We start from the raw sequence: 18,123 nt of genomic DNA on the forward strand, positions 1-18,123 counted from the left end.
CGCTGATGCTTTTATACTCTGTGATTTCCTCGTGGCATCTTCCAGAATTTACTTAGTTAGTTATAAATTTCTCAGCTACAACTACAGATGTATAATTTTTATAGCTTCTCTCATACCCCATGCGCTTGTATGTGTGAGCGATACTTCCCCAAACACAATTGCATACCTTCAGGAGCATTTCAGATAAGATATCTGCATTTGCTTGTGCGTTGCTCTCAGCTGCGTGTACCTACATATGCGTAGACACAATGATTGATTCGTTTATGTAGATACATAACGATTGATCTATGGATGTGTATGTAAGGCGCTGCTTACCATCGGCTTAGAGATGACAGCACCCCTTAGTGTTGCTAATATTCGTAACAATATATTTGATGTGGGGGACAATAATTATAGCACTACGTGACGACCGCTGCTCTGAAATGGTAAAATAAATCAATAGGACCATAATGGTTTAGGTATGATTTGAACAAAATACTTATTTCGTATCGAAAGTATGTGGAGTTCTCTGTAATGCAACAGGATTTAAGGTTAAACCGTTGTATGATATTTAGAGTATACAATGGCATTTCCATGAATAGCTCAGCAGGATAGCGAGCCCAAAACTCGTGAGCCAACGAGAAAAAAGAGCATAGAACTCATTCTGATAAAAAACAATTTGAATCGACCGCCACAGTTGTCATTCCTTAATATTGTTAAAAAAAAAATTGCAGAAATTAACTTTCCTCTCTCACTTAGATATTCAAGCAATTAAAAGTAACCTTGAGGTTTGACCAAGAAGATATCACTGCCAATTCTTGTCAGCAACAAAGGGGTTTTGAATCAGTTATAGCTCAAATAAGTAGTATTGCGCTCAAATTAAATGCCTTTAATTAACTTCTATTCACAGTTAAGTGGAATTTCCAGCAGTCACACAACTACACATGACTAGAGATCAAAACTGTCTCTTGGCTCTATTTTAAGTCACACCCATAGTAGGATACTGCAAAAAAATTTAAGCTTTTGACGCAATGGTTTAGATTTTATTATTTGAATGAACATGAAGCTTACAAACGTACCTTTTCTCACTGTGTGTAAAAGCTTTGAATCCAGATGTTCCCAATTTTTTTAACATATACCATTTTGATAGTGTGATGCACTATTTCATTGAACAGTACTGTATATGTGTGTTTGTGTACACAATTTAGGGCAAGAGTAATTCGTTTTGCCTTAAATGATGTAATTAATTTACGAAAACCCAAGCTCAGCTGTACACAGACTTTTATATAAATATACAAAGTTATTGAATGCTTAGCACTGAATTTGAGTTGCGTGTATAATAACAGCAAACAACAAGGCATTCGACACTCTCTTTGGCTAATTGGTATCTAAGATAAAAGTACTAAGTAATGCAGCTTGAACTGTTGTAAGTAGAATCCTATGCATGTAGATATACATATAACCTTTTTTGTATTTTATTTGTTGATTTTGGCATATAATATAGTATTGCGTTTTATACTCGAATGAATTTAATTCCTTTGAAGTACATCACATAAAATATGTATTCACTACATAGAGTAGATATTTGGCCGTTTATTTATTGGAGATTATAATAACAATGCAAAGGCATCACAAACACAGGTAAGTAATTGCTGTAATACAAAGGTAGCATGGTTATCTGTTTTAAATCTCAAAGCTTTTTGAGTTTCATTGCAGAAAATTATTGAATATTTGAAAAAGTACTCTTACTTACTTACTTAATTGGCGCTTAACCGTCTAAACGGTTATGGCCGTCCAACAAGGCGTGCCAGTCGCTCCTTCGCTCCGCCAACCGGCGCCAATTGGTCACACCAAGGGAGTTTAAATCGTTTTCCACCTGGTCCTTCCAACGGGGTGGGGGCCGCCCTCTACCTCTGCTTCCATAGGCGGGTTCCGATAGAAACACTTCTGAAGTAGCATTTATTGCCAAGATTGATTCTTCGCTGGATTTCAGTGCTGATGTTGTTGCTAGTGTTGATGCTGGTTCCCAAATAAACGAAGTCTTTTACTATTTCGAAGTTATGGCTGCCAACAGTAGCGTGGTTGCCAAGGCGCATATGCGCTGACTCTTTGCTCGATGACAGCAGGTACTTCGTTTTGTCCTCATTCACCATCGAACCCATCTTTACCGCTTCTTTTTCCAGTTTGGAGTAAGCAGAGATAACAGCGTGTGCCAGCGCATATGCCAGTAATTGTTCCAGTGCGGTTAAGTTCTGCAGCTAGTATAATTTTCTCCAGCATCAAATTAAAGAAATCGCACGCTAGGGGCCACCCTGTCTGAAACCTCGTTTAGTTTCGAGCGGCTCAGAGAGGTGTTTCCCAATTCTGACTGAGCTGACGGTGTTGCTCAACGTCATTTTGCACAGCCGTATAAGTTTTGCGAGGAAACCAAATTCAGACATAGCGGCATATAGGCAGCTCCTTTTCGTGCTGGCGAAGGCGGCTTTAAAGTCGATGAAGAGGTGATGTGTGTCGATTCTCTTTTCACGGGTTTTTTCCAAGATTTGGCGCATTGTGAAAATCTGGTCGATGATAGATTTACCAGGTCTGAAGCCGCACTGATAAGGCCAATCAGTGGGTTCACGGTGGGCTATAATCTTTCTCACAATACACTTGAAAGGACCTTATATGCGATACTAAGAAGGCTGATTCCACGATAGTTGGGGCATTTTGCAGTATCCCCCTTCTTGTGGACTGGGCAAAGAACACTTAGATTCCAATCGTCGGGCATGCACTCGTCCGCCCATATTTTGCTAAGAAGCTGCTGCATGCGCCTTACCAACTTCTCGCCGCCGTACTTGAATAGCTCCGCAGGCAGTCCATCAGCGCCCACGGCCTTGTTGTTTTTCAATCTGGTTATTGCTATTATAACTTCGTCATAATCGGGCGGAGGGACATATATTCCATCATCATCGGTTGCGGGATCGAGTTCGTCATCTCTGCGTGGGGTATCGCTGCCTCCATTTAAGAGAGAAGAGAAGTGTTCCCTCCGTAATCTAAGCACTCTCTGGACATCAGTTACAAGGTCGCCGTTTTCGTTCCTACAGGCGTTTGCCCCGGTCTTAAAACCTTCCGTCTGTCGCCGTATTTTTTGGTAAAATTTTCGAGGGTTATTCCTGGTGGCTAGCAGCTCAAGCTCCTCGCACTCATGCCTTTCTGCTTCTGCTTTTTTCTTCCTGAAAAGGCTTCTCGCTTCCCTTTTCAACTCACGATAGCGTTCACACACTCCTCTTGTTGCGCTCGCTTTCAACGTAGCCCTGTAGGCAGCGTCTTTTCTTTCAGTTGAAACGCGGCATTCTTCATCGTCCCAGTTGTTTTTTCGTGGTCGCCAGTAACCAATTTTTCCTCGGCGGCAGTATGAAGTGCTTTGGAAATATGCTCCCACTGCTCCTGTATTCCTTCAGGATGAGTTGTGCTCTCAGAGAGCAGGTGTGAGAGTCAAGTTGCGAAATTATTGGCAGTCTGTTGTGGGTGAAGCTTTTCGACGTCTAGCTTCCCTTGTGTTTTTTGTTCCTTGGTTTTAGCCGCGTTGAGGCGGGTGCTTATTTTGGCTGCAACGAGATAATGGTCCGAGACGATGTTAGGTCCTCGGATCGTGCGCACATCTAAAACACTAGAGGCATGCCGTCCGTCTATCACAACGTGATCGATCTAATTGCTAGTATTTCGATTAGGATACAGCCATGTAGCTTGGTGTATCTTTTTATGCATGAACCTCGTGCTGGATATGACCATGTTTGGAGCACCGGCAAAGTCAATCAGTCTCAGTCCGTTAGGAGAAGTTTCATTGTGTAGACTGAACTTTCCGACTGTAGAGCCAAAAACACCTTCTTTGCCCACCCCGGCGTTAAAGTCACCAAGTACGACTTTTATATCGTGACGGGGGCAGCGCTCATATGTGCGTTCTAATTGTTCATAAAAAGTGTCTTTCACCTAATCGTCTTTCTCCTCTGTCGGCGCATGGGCGCAGATGAATGATATATTAAAAAATTTTGCTTTTATTCGGATAGCGGCGAGACGTTCGTCCACAGGTGTGAAGGCTAGAACTTGGCGAAAAAGTCTCTCTCCCACCACGAATCCGATGCCGGAACTGCGCTTATTCGTATGGCCACTCCAATAGATGTCACAATTTTTGATGTTCTTTCTTCCTTGCTTCGTCCAACGCATTTCTTGGATGGCGGTGATGTCAGATTTTGCTTTGACGAGGACATCAAACAGCCGGCCATATGCACCAATCCCATTCAGGGAGCGGATATTTCAGGTGCATGCCCTCAATTCATTTTCCTTCAAACGTTTGCCATGATCGTCATCAATAGAGAGTGTATTTATCCGAGGCTTGTTGTTATATTTCACTAGAGTATGGTTTTACGTAACAGGTCCCAAGCCCAGCGCACAACCCGCTCAGCGGGGGTGAATACTTGACCCGTTTTTGTAGCGATCCGCTTTCTCCAAGATAGACGTCCGCTTGCAGCCGCACCTAGAGGTGTACAGACGCTGCCGATGAGATCTACCCCTTAAACCGATTATGTCAGAGTTGCCTAGCCAGGTTGTCGCCTTCTCATATTAGCTCACCGCTAAACGGATGTTTAGCGGCTACCCAGAAGATCCTTGGCCGCAACCGACCGGCAGTAGTGAGCTGCTTGAACCGCATGCAAAAGAATCGCTCTGGCCATTCCCAGGTGAATGGCGGTCAGAAGCTTTCCCCACTTTGGTGGACTTCTACACACGGCTCCACCCTCCTATATATTTAACTGTTAACTGGTAAAATCAATCCGGTATATCACAACAGATAACAACAGATATTCAAAACCAAAATAAAAGCGCAAGTACCAAGTACACACGAGTTTCGATGTGCAAACATTTAGGTGTACGTCTGGGTTACTAAAGTCTTAAAGTTATCTCACGCTCGTCCAACGGTTGAATTAAGTTCACATGAGAGGTAATTTTACCAGAAAAAAAATGGGATAGACATTGTCTTGCCATTAACGGCCGATACCGACAAGCTATTGCATCATTATCGGGTTATTATTGATAGCGAATTAATATAGGTGAATTTTCGATTTATCATCAGCTTGATATAGATTTGTTACCTGCTTGTCAACGTCTTCTTATTGATTTCGTGTTGGCTTGTTATCGAAGGGCAACATTTTTGACATCAATTTTATATTGAAACTTTATAGGTATCTCTTTCATAATAAATCGACGAGCCGTTGTTGACAAATCGATATCATGCCGATAACAAATTGTAAGCACTCATAAAAAATCTATAAATTTTCGTTAATAAATCTGTAAGATTTTGATAACAAGTCGATAAAAAATTGGTTTAAATCCGATAACAAATATATACGTTTCTGAGAACAAATTGATCTCCTTATCATATAACATCGTTAACTTTTTGGAAACAAATCGATAACTTTCGAAAAAAGTCCAATAAGAAATTTGTAGCAATCCGACAGCAAACCAATAACATATCGACATTATTATTATTACCAGTAAAATTTTATTTTATTTTATTTTATTTCGTTTGTTTCATTTCATCCCAGTTTGTTTCATTAAATTTCATTTTATTTTATTTTATTTTAGTTATTTTATTTTATTTTATTTTGTTTTATTTTATTTTAATTTATTTTATTTGATTTAATTTAATTTTGTTTTACTTTATATTATTATTTTAAGAACTAATGGGCTTAAACCGGCTTATAATAAAAAAATAGTAAAATTTTATTTTATTTTATTTTATTTCGTTTGTTTCATTTCATCCCAGTTTGTTTCATTAAATTTCATTTTATTTTATTTTATTTTAGTTATTTTATTTTATTTTATTTTATTTTATTTTATTTTGTTTTATTTTATTTTAATTTATTTTATTTGATTTAATTTAATTTTATTTTACTTTATATTATTATTTTAAGGACTAATGGGCTTAAACCGGCTTATAATAATTGAATATTCAATTAATATATTTTTATAAAAGAAACTGAAAAGAAAGAAAGAAACATTTACTGGCATATTGCGATGGTACCATGTCGAAAACCCCAACATCGTAATTTTATCAAAGATTTCACCGAGATTCGAAGTGCAAATCTCACGGTGAAACTGCAAGGTGAAACAAGCAGGATAGCCTAGTGGTTAAGGCAACTGCAGTTTCACCGTGTGATTCGAAATGGTACCATCGCAATATGCCAGTAAATGTTTCTTTCTTTCTTTTCAGTTTCTCTTAGGAAAACATAATAATTGAATATTGAATTATTATAAGCCGGTGTTAAGCTCATGAATTCTTAAAATAATAAGTATAAATTGAACACACCATTAAACAAACAAACATAAATTTTATTTTATCTTTATAATTAAATTTATTTTATTTTATTTGATTTGATTTTAATTTATTTTATTTGATTTTATTCTATTTTAGTTTATTTTGTTTTATTTTATTTTGTTTTAATTAATATTATATTATTTATTTTATTTTATTTTATTTTGTTTTATTTTATTTTATTTTTTTAATTTAATTTTACTTTATTTTATTTTATTTTATTTTATTTTACTTTATTTTATTTTATTTTATTTTATTTTATTTTTCAAAGCACTAATTCCATTTAATTCCAACAAAACAGCAGTTCATAGATCTCTTCGTGCACTTGCATGCATAAAAGGTGTATATGTTCAGAGGATACAATTTATATGTAGGCTTGAATTGCTTTATGAATTCGCTCATATCAACTCAACCACCAGCAATTAAATTTCTAAATATAACTATCCACTATATAGCATACTAATTACAGATTCTATGACTACGCTTACGCTCCGACTACTCCTAACGCTTACATTCTGGATTTTTCCAAACTGTGAGCAAATAGGTTTACACGTCCAAAAGAGCTTTCTAGGTAAGATATGTTTATTTTTGAGTTATTTCGGTCTTTCTCAGTGATAATTATTTTTTTTCCAAAAGCTTTCTCACTATTACTGAGATTTTTTTAAAACTGTTATTTTGCGACCAAAATAGTTTTGGGAAGAAATAGATCTCGGGTCAAAGCCGGCAGTTATTTGGCAAGCACTGCAAGTGTATTTCTGCAATGAAAAGCTTCTTCGACATAAAACATAAAGGTCCCGTCCCGCCAATTTCTAGGAAAAAATAAAAGGAGCACGACGCAAATATGGAGGTGAAGCTCGGCCTAAAATATCTTCTCTTACATATATAAAATATACCAACTCACTCACACATAGTACAAAAAATCCACTTAATAAATATTAACAATTTTTAGTATTTAAGTGAATGGCGCCAAAAATGTTGATTGCATTTACAATGTTTAATTAAAAGTGTAAGATATTTATTAAATATGACAGTAGCAAAATACAAGCCCACAAACACACTCATACATGCGCAAGTTGTGTGCTATAAAAGTCAGCTAATAGAAGTGTAGCACCGGTTGTATTTACTGAAAGACAAATCACTACTAAAGATTATGCATTGCTTATTATAAATACGTATGTATGCATTTGTACGATTGTATTTGTGTACTTTGGTAGACCGACTGTCTTCATTTGTGGCCGCCAGAGACTTGAAAGTGTCATTTAAATGAAATGTTGGAATTTCGTTAAAAAATAGTTGTTGCTTTTTTCGTTTCGAGAGAGTGGTTGTACTGTGTTGTTGTGTGTTTGTATTAAATGGAATACTTTGTTGTTTAAGTATGAAGTACCATTGGCAAGGCAAAAGTGGAGGGAGTTAACTTTGAATGTAATTTCATATTTCATTATTTACCTTCTTCATATATACGCAAACATTCAAATACAAGGTGGTCGATAATGCAATAGTTTTATTAACTGTGTAATGATTTAGTTGAATTCTCGATTTTTTGCAGCAGGTATGACCATCGTAAGAGGCGACCAAAGTACCAAAATAATTCAAATGGTTGTGTGGCGCAAACCTTTCAAGGGGTTTCAGGCGCATATATAGCTTCTTCATCACAATTATCAAACTTACCTACACGTGAAAAGTTTGGTTTATTTAGCAGGCGAGGCTTTGGTGACTCCAAACTCCGCACGGCAGGAGTTAATATCAAATCGTTTTTAAATGGTCGGGCTTGTATCTTAATGGTACAAGGTGCGATTAGAAAACTAATATTTATACCTTTAATATACGATTAACTTTGGTCCGATGTTTGTAACGTTGAGAAATATAGAAGATAGACTCACCATTAACTATACCGAATTGATCAGGGCGACGAACTGAGTTGATATAGCCATGTCCGTCCGTCTGTCTGTTTGAACGCAAACTAGTCCCTCAAATTTTGAGATATCTCAATGAAATTTGGCACAAGGATGTATTTTGGTATTATATTAGACATTTGTCGGATCCGGTAGGATCGGACCACAAAAAAATATATCTCCCATACAACCGATCGTTCAGATAAGACGATTTTGGTCATTCCAGCCGCAATTTAGGAATTATAAACGTGAAACTAGGTAATATAATTCTAATATATCATAGAAGATATCCTGAAAAATCACTTTGATCGGAGCTATATATAGTTATATCCCATACAATCGATGGTTCAGATAGAAAGATTTTTGGCCATTTCTCCCTTAATTTAGAAGGTATAAACGTCAAACTCCGTGATATATATTTTAATATATCATAGAAGATTTCCTGAAAAAATTACTTTGATCGGAGCTATATGTATATAGTATATACCTATCCCATACAATCGATCGTTCAGATAGAAAGATTTTTGGCCATTTCTCCCTTAGTTTCCAATACAAAAACGCGAAACTTGGTGATATGTATTCTAATATATCATAGAAGATTTCCTGTAGAAATCATTTCGATCGAAGTTATATGTAATATATATCCCGTACAACCGATCGTTCAGATAAGGGGGTTTTTTGCCATTTTCTTATATTTATCTTAAAATCGTTTAGGTATGTACATCTATTCACTAAATATTTCTTATCTTATACAGCGCGTTATTTGCAGATTACGAACGGGTTAAGATTATTGTTCAGCCCCATTCATGAAAGGTATGAAGTCTTCGGCACAACTGAAGACAGTCCCGTCCTTACTTGTTTTATTTAACCAGAGCTCGCACAAAGGTTGAAATTATAAAAAAAAAAAAATAAATAATAATCGATAATAAATCGATAAATTTTCGATAATTTTTGTAATCGTATCGATAAGCATTAACTGGTTTTCGATAAATTATCAATAAATTTTTGATAAAAATTAGATAACTTTTTGAAAACAAATGGACTATTACAACAAAATTAACATTTGCAAAAACAAATCGATAACCTTTTGACAATATATCGATATTTTTTCTAAAGATATATAGAATATTCGATAACAAAAACAAATCGATAACTTTTTGACAACATATCGATATTTTTTCTATATATATATGAAATATATCGATGACTTTTCGAAAACAAATCGATTAATTTTTGATAAAAACGATAACTTTATTATGAAATCATTAGTTTTCGATAGATAGTCAAAAACGTTTCGATAAGAAATGAATAATTTTTGTAAACATATCGATAACAATTAACTGGTTTCCGATAAATAATCAATACATTTTTGATAAAAATTAGATAAATTTTTGAAAACAAATCGAAAAATTATCTATTGCATACCGATAATAAGTTATTGGCACTGCGATAACAAATAGATAATTTTGTGATAGCAAATAGATACATTTTCGATAATTTATCGATTATTTATCTATAAACATCTTGGTAGTCATCTATATAATTATCGAAATTGCTATTATATCGCTGTTTTCCTCTTCCCCTACTGTTTCATCTTCTTTACAATTTCCATTTTCGGGTCGAAAATTGATAGTCATAATGGTGTGGCTCTGAGAAAAATACTCCATAATTCTACGCCTCGGGTCATTTTCGACCCCGTACTAAATTTGCGTACCATTATATTCTGCATTGAATAAAGACTACTATTTTTACGAAATTTCCCAATTGAAGACTAATTTTTAGCAACTGTTGGTAACTGTAATGAAATCAGATGATTCTATGAACAGCTAACATTCAATGCCAATTGATAAAACTGTGAAATTTCGAAAAGGCTGTATAAAAATATAAATAAAAATGTTGCGTCTTACTGCGGAACAAATTGCGAGTTTTCTAAATAGTGACAACGATCAAAGCGATAATGATGAGGTATTTAGTCAAAGTGATACAGAGTATGACCCTGAAGAAGGTAATCTCAGTGTTGGACTGACCGAGTTCTCTGAAAGCGACAGTGAGGATATGTCACAAGTGGAATCTGATGATTTGCTGATATCGAAAGATGGAACATCTTGGAGTACAATACCCCCAAATGAAGGTAACGTATTTATGTCTATTTTCCAAACTAAATGTGTATACTTGTACAAAGCTGGAAGAGGAAGAAATTGCAACGTTTTGAACTTGCGACCCGGAGTAACAAGATACGCCAGTGCTCGTGTGGATTCAATCAAAGATGCATTTTTGCTTTTTTTTTCAACTTGAATTGAAAACATAATTTTGAAAAATACGAACGCTTATGGAAAACATCTATTTTGTCAAGACCACGAAGAAATCAATTCCTATTTTCTGTTATTTTCACATCAACCTTTTTTGTCCAACCTATGGAAGACCTGTAGTTCGATCTATAATTTCCATTTCCCAAATTACAAGATTCATACGGTTTGATGACCGAACTTCCCGTCGAAACCATTCTGACAACAATGACAAATTTACGCCAATTCGTAACCCTTGGGACAAATTGGTGGAGTTGCTGCCAATGTATTATAATCCCAGCGAATGTGTTACCATCAGTGAGCAGCTTTTAGGATTCCATGGAAGATGCAGTTTTCGTCAGTATATGCCGAGCAAGCCGGAAAGGTATGGCATCAAGTTTTGGATACTAGCATGTTCAAAATTTTGCTATGTATGGAACATGCAACCATACTTCGGCAAACTGCCAGGATATAAGCCGGAGAGGAATCAAGGCAGTGCATTGTACTGGACTTTGTAACTGGATTGAAAGTTCACAATGGTACAATTGACAATTTTTTTATCTCATTTGGGCTTGGCCAGAAACTCCTTGAAAAAAATTTAGAATGGTAGGAACAATGCGGAGGAACAAACGTTTATACATCTAACTTCGCTTTCACGCAGAATACTACGTTAGTTTCCTATGTTGAACGAAAAGACGAACGAATGCACTTTTGTAGAGAGCACAATGCATCACACTATCAATATGGGAAATCTACCTAAAAAATTGCCGGAAGTAATCGAGTACTACAAAAAAACTAAAGGCGGCGTTGATACCGTTGACAAAATGCTAGCCACTTACAGCTGTAAAAGAAAAACTAATGGTTGGCCAATGGCTGTGTTTTCCAATATAGTCGATATTTCGGCCTTAAATGCCTTAATAATTTGGATGAGTATAAATAAGGATTGGGTGGATGCCCAAAAAAAGAGTCGACTTAAAATATTTTAACCCGTCCTTCTAATCCAGGGTGTTATGCGGACCGTGTATATTGGATGATTTACAGCCAGGGGATAAATTCGGCTGTATTCGAACTGATCCTTCCCGATACCTCGGGAAGTATTTATGGCCTTACAACAGTAAGGGACGCTACTGTGGCGGACGGTTCTTTCCCCGTATATAATACTGGACCGCTGAGCCCGCCTTGTCGGGCAGGTGGTCATACGACCAAGATGAACAACTCAATAGCTGATTGTAATAAGGACGATGTAAAGAGGAGGACTGAGTCGCAATCCAAGGACGACAAATACGAATTAAGCGATGCGTCGGATTCGAGGAGCGAGATTAGTACTGATTCAATGAACTCCGTGTTGGAGAAGCACACAAATGAAAACGGAGTAGAAGAGTGGAGAAGTGTACGGAGCAAAGGAAATAAAAGAGCTCTCTCGCAGTACCGTGCAGCACTAAGAATTGTACAACGCTTGGGAGCCGTGGTCGACCCAACAGAAGTGGAGATCGAGCGCTTGGAATGGGCCCGTGAAGCGGTAGAAGTAGGTCGAAGGCAGTTCAAAAGGTTTGCTGCGAGAAAACCTCGCTTCTGCAACCGGTACGAGGGAGAAGAAGCGTCGAATGGCAGAATGAAGAAGCAACGTTGGGCCGAAGGTGACAAGCCTACTTTCTAGAGTAATAGTGTGAAGATGATAGCGTGCGACGACATCGCGAGCTTGCGGTGGCTGGAGGAAGTGGTTCCAAACCTCCAAAGGAAAAGCACGAACGCGCGATTTGACTTGATGTATAAAGCACAAATCCCCACAGTACCAAAAGTTAAGGTACGGATACCATGCCTGATGAAGTCGGAGGATACACTGCGACTTTTGCACAACCAGAATCCTAATATACCGACACAGGATTGGAAGGTACTTACTGTATCTCGGCCTACCGAGGAAGGTCAGTTTTACATCTTCCAAGTAAACAAGCAGGCGGAGGATATTTTGTACACGCAGCTTGGAAGAATGTCATTTGGCACTGGCAAAATTTACATGCGGCTCAGGAAAAGAAGTCCCAAGGATAAAAATTCTAACACACTAGAGGTGGGCGATGTCGAATACTCTAAACCAAAAGGGCAAGGGGAGGACGACGACGTCACGACAAAGGTGCTGGAAGGGGACAAGCAGCCCAATGGTGCTGCGAATCCTACAGATAAACCTCCAAAGCAGTAAAGTGGCGTCGAGCGAACTCCTTCTAACCCTCGTGGAGGGTTCATTTGACGTGCCGCTGATCCAGGAGCCGAGGCTATCATCGCGAGGAAAGGTTTCTGGGCTTACCGTGCGGGTTTGGCATTTACTATGCGCAAATGGAAGGACGGGTGCGAGCTGTAGTAATGATAAGTAAACAGCTGCATTCATATATGCTGCCTAATTACATTACTGAGGACTTCGTAGTGGTGGCCTTTGGGCAAAAGAATAAGCAGGCATTTATCCTGGCGTCCGGCTATATGGCCCATGCTGCGGAGGTTCCAACGATGGAGTGCAAAAGGCTAGTACAGGAGGCAGGGCGCAAAGGGCGGTTGTTAATAGGCGCAGATGCAAATGCGCACCACAATGCATGGGGAGGAGTAGATACGAACGAGAGAGGTGAATCTCTATTTTGGTACATCCTGCAAACCAATTTGCAGATAGCCAACAGGGCCAATGTTCTGAATATTACATTGAGCTCCGAGCGTGATATATCAAGGTATGATTGGATGGTTCTTGATAGACCATCCTTCTCCGACCACGCGTATATCAGCTTCAGCATCCCCCTAAAGAGCGTAGAAAAGGGAACCTTTAGAAACCCTAGGTCAACGAACTGGACTAAATTCCAGAAACAGGTAGAAACAAAACTGGGACAAACCAAAGAGGTTGCCAATGTGGAGGAACTGGAAGAATCGAATGAATTCCTAACAAGGACGCTTATGACTGCGTATAACAAAGCTTGCCCTCTAAGAAGATTCAGGGGAAAAGCAAGGTCGCCATGTTGGAGCAATAAGTTGAGTCTTCTAAGAAGGCAGGTTAAAGAAATGTATAGGCTAGCAAAGACCGCGGAAAGCGAAGCGTGTCGGGAAGAGTACAGGGATCTACTGAGAATCTACAAGCGTGAAATTTCCAGGACGAAGAGAATCTCATGGAAAAGTTTCTGTACGGACATAGAGTGCTCCAGCGAAACAGCACGGTTCAAAAAAGTCCTAGCGAAACATTGTCCAGGGACTAATAAAAAAGACGACGGGGAATGGTTTCGTAATAGTGAGGAAGCCTTTGAGGTGCTTCTCGGCACACATTTCCCATCGGGAGACGGTTTAGAAGAGCCAGCAGACATCACTGATACTCGATCACGGGGCTAGTAGTGCCGGGCTTTGTGACCGATACCAAGATAGAATGGGCAGTGAAAACTTTTTCTAAGTTTAAATCGCCGGGCCCAGACTGTATATTCCCGGCCCTGCTACAAGTTTCAAGTATGGCGGCCGTGGAATGGCTTAAAATAATATTCGATGGGCGCATAAGGCTGAATCGTGTACCGCACTCTTAGAGATCTGCTCGTGCAGCTTTCCTATCAAAGGAGGGGAAGATCAGTCACGTTTATCCCAAAGACTAAAGACCCATTAGCTTAACATCATTTCGTGGATGAGAACCTGCTCTCCACAACACAGCATGCGTACACCAAAGGCAAGTCGGTAGAAACCGCATTGCATAGGGTGGTAATTAGCATAGAGAAATCCCTGGAGTATAAGGAGTATGCTCTAGGAGTCTTATGTGGACTGGGCCACGCCTTTATCACCTCTGCTGTGGACGCTGGTCATCAACCAACTTCTCAGGCGATTCAATGAGGGCCGTAAAACTTACGGCTTACGCAGATGGCGTTACAATTGTGTAAGTGGAACGGTTATTTCTTTGATGGATCGGACGCTTCGGGATATTCATACCTGGGTATCTAATGTCGGGTTGAAATTCAATGCGGAGAAGACGGATATGGTCTTGTTCATAAAGAGTACAAGGTACCAAATTGGAACAGGTCTAAGTTAGGAGGTGTGACCTTCCAGGAGAAACCTTGCACAAAATATCTAGGAATCGTCCTAGACAGTAAGCTGTCGTGGAAGCTCAACGTGGAGGAGAGGTTGAGGAAGGCCTCAACGGCACTCTATGCATATAAAAGAATGCTGGGGTGTACGTGGGGCTTATCGCCCTCTCTGTTTCATTGGGTTTTACAGCGATTGTAAGCCCTATTCTATACTATGGAGTTTTTGTTTGGTGGAAAGCCACACAAAAAACAACATACCTCAAAAAATTAGAGGGGGTATGCAGACTATCGGTGCTTAGCATTACGGGAGCCCTGAAAACAACCCCGACGGTTGCACTGTATGCCATTCTGCACATTTCACCTGTAGACCTGTAGACATAGCATTAGCAACTGCAACCGGGCTCGGTGCCTCGGGGCAGCTTGAGGGCCGAACATATGGCCATAGTAGTATAGCGTCATCACTGCCTTCTGGCGTCACATGCCTTTAAATTAGGCTTGGTCAGTGATAGCAGATGTAGGAAGTGCGGGTTGGAGGAAGAAACGATCGAGCACGTTCTGTGCTCGAAGCCTGCACTTGTCAGGCTAAGACTCCAGCTATTAGGAGTGATACAGCTGTCAGATCTAGAAGCAGCAAGTGGTTTAAGTCCTAGGAAGCTTCTAGTATTTGCCGATTGGACGGAGTTATTTTATAACCTAGGTACTGGTTTTTGATAGGGTTTTTCAGCTTGGTCGTTAAAACAAACTTCTGGTAACACTACTGACTCAATCAGTCTATGTGAGGTCCTTATGAACCCGCCAGTTCAACCTAACCTTGCGGTTGCTTTGGCGAAACCATACATGGCCCCTCGGAAGCATGGTACAGGAGAAATCACTCCGAATGGATTGCGGTGCTTAGCATTACGGGAGCCCTGGAAACAACCCCGACGGTTGCACTGTATGCCATTCTGCACATTCCACCTGTAGACCTGTAGACATAGAATTAGCAACTGCAACCGGGCTCGGTGCCTCGGGGCAGCTTGAGGGCTGAACATATGGCCATATTAGTATAGCGTCATCACTGCCTTCTGGCGTCACATGCCTTTAAATTAGGCTTGGTCCGTGATAGCAGATGTAGGAAGTGCGGGTTGGAGGAGAAAACGATCGAGCACGTTCTGTGCTCGAAGCCTGCACTTGTCAGGCTAAGACTCCAGCTATTAGGAGTGATACAGCTGTCAGATCTAGAAGCAGCAAGTGGTTTAAATCCTAGGAAGCTTCTAGTATTTGCCAATTGGATGGAGTTATTTTATAACCTAGGTACTGGTTTTTGATAGGGTTTTTCAGCTTCGTCGTTAAAACAAACTTCTGGTAACACTACTGACTCAATCAGGCTATGTGAGGTCCTTATGAACCCGCCAGTTCAACCTAACCTTGCGGTTGCTTTGGCAAAACCATACATGGCCCCTCAGAAGCATGGTACAGGAGAAATCACTCCGAATGGATTGAATGACCTGGACATGAATAATGCTGTCCCACAGTCCATTAGCTCACAACTAAAGTACCCGGAGCCTCTGGCGTCACATGCCTTTAAATTAGGCTTGGTCAGTGATAGCAGATGTAGGAAGTGCGGGTTGGAGGAGGAAACGTTCGAGCACGTTCTGTGCTCGTACCCTGCACTTGTCAGGCTAAGACTCCAGCTATTAGGCGTGATACAGCTGTCATATCTAGAAGCACCAAGTGGTTTAAATCCTAGGAAGCTTCTATAATTGCCAATAGGACGGAGTTATTTTATTACCTTGGTCCTGGTTTTTGATAGGGTTTTTCAGCTTGGTCGTTAAAACAAACTTCTGGTAACTCTACAGACTCAATCAGTCTATGTGAGGTCCTTATGAACCCGCCAGTTCAACCAAACCTTGCGGTTGCTTTGGCAAAACCATACATGGCCCCTCGTAAACATGGTACAGGAGAAATAACACCGAATGGATTGAATAACCTGGACATGAATAATGCTGACCCACAGTCCAGTAGCTCAGAACTACAGTACCCGGAGCCGCCAAAGAAACGAGCACGGTGTCACTATTGTGTGACTGAAAAAAAAGCTAGTTCAGAAAACAAAACCGAATTGATATGAGCCATTTGCAAAAAAAATTTCTGTAAACGAAGTCACAACCGTATGCATCAAATGCATTAATAGTAATACAAATGTTTGAAAATAAGTTATCAACTTTATAATATTTCATTTAATTAATTTTATCAATATGAAATATATTCGGGTCGAAAACGATCCTAAACGTAGAATTATGGAGCTGTTTCCGTAGGTCTGCTGTCTGATTTGGCTCATATCATCACTATCACGTACGTGATTTCCCACACCACCATAGTATACCACTACCAAAACCTACGCTTAAATTATGGATTCTCCAAAACTGAGAAATGAGGTTGAACTATACGGCCAATGAAGATCTCACATAGACTGAATGTGTCCATAGTGTTACCAGAATTTGACTGACAACTAAACGGAAAAACCAGAACTAGGTACAAGGACTTATAGAATAAATTCGTCGTTTTGGCAAATACTACAAGCTTTTCAGGACCTAGTTTCAATGCTGCCTCGAAATCTGGCACTCTGCCGCCCGAATGTTTGTACAAATTGACGCAGCTGCAGACTACGCTTATTTCCTCTAGAATTTCTGCTGTCTTCTTCACGGCTACAATTTCCGCTTGAAAGTGCCTTTCTGGCAGCCTTAATGGTCTACTTATTTCTGAATTGACATAGAGAACAGGAGACCCGACCTTCGCCCTTTAATTGAAAACCAATGCTATACAAGTGTATGATACGTTCTCCCTTTTCCGCACCATTGCGCAAACTCTTCGGTTCCTTTATTTGGGGCCACGAAAAGAGAGTTCTTTCTCAGTTACCCTTTATATATATCAAAATTTTTAAATACCCAAAACCACTAACAGTTCACTACCATATCCCCCCACTCTACACTCCAACTTCTCACATTACAACCCCGATCATAATAAAGAAACGAAGACAATTGAAGCAATAAAAATGAGAAGCATTTCTTTTTACAATTATGTAAGCATCCGTTGTGTTGTTGTAGCAATAAAATAGAAATTGTCTTTTGAGTAATTTGAAATGACTGTTGTCTGGTGAATACAGGGAATGAGGGGTAAGTACATAGTAAAATTTCATGATCTATAGCATTAACCTTGCACATTGCTTTCACAAAAGACGTGCTCGGGACTTTGTGCCTTTGAAGCTTTAAACAAAAGCTCACATTGACTGTTCAGCTCGAAGTCTGAAGTTGGTTGGTCTTTTCTATTTGTGTGTTGCACCTTTTGCAGTTAAGAATAATGTAATTAATGGTAAGGAATTTGTCAAATTTATGTCTGCAGAATAGCAGCAGAGAGTAAATTCTTACCTTGCATTCATAAGATATTTTATAGATTTTTTTGAGAGTACTAAATTCATATTTTCAGATTCGTACATACCTGAAATGGAAAGAAAACAAAAATGTATTAATATTTCTTTGCTATTGTTATTTAAATCAAGTTTTTATTTTAAAATAATGTATTTCTGAAAATATTTTTTGTGAAACTGACCC

General features: G+C 39.1%; 1 protein-coding gene across 3 annotated transcripts in view; it reads right to left on the reverse strand.

The window, feature by feature from the left end:
* The window catches only part of LOC137233654 (bromodomain-containing protein DDB_G0280777-like), a 765,544-nt gene that overhangs the window by 292,790 nt on the left and 454,631 nt on the right, over positions 1-18,123 (reverse strand). Inside the window, exon 5 of one of the 3 annotated variants that reach the window (XR_010947524.1) lies at positions 16,921-18,010. The exons of the other annotated variants lie outside the window; for them this stretch is intronic. The gene's annotated coding sequence lies outside the window, so the exon portion shown is untranslated. Of the gene's footprint in view, positions 1-16,920; positions 18,011-18,123 lie in introns of those variants that run through there. 3 annotated transcript variants of the gene reach the window in all.

Source organism: Eurosta solidaginis, chromosome 5 (assembly GCF_040869045.1).
Source record: "Eurosta solidaginis isolate ZX-2024a chromosome 5, ASM4086904v1, whole genome shotgun sequence".
Taxonomy (NCBI): domain Eukaryota; kingdom Metazoa; phylum Arthropoda; class Insecta; order Diptera; family Tephritidae; genus Eurosta; species Eurosta solidaginis.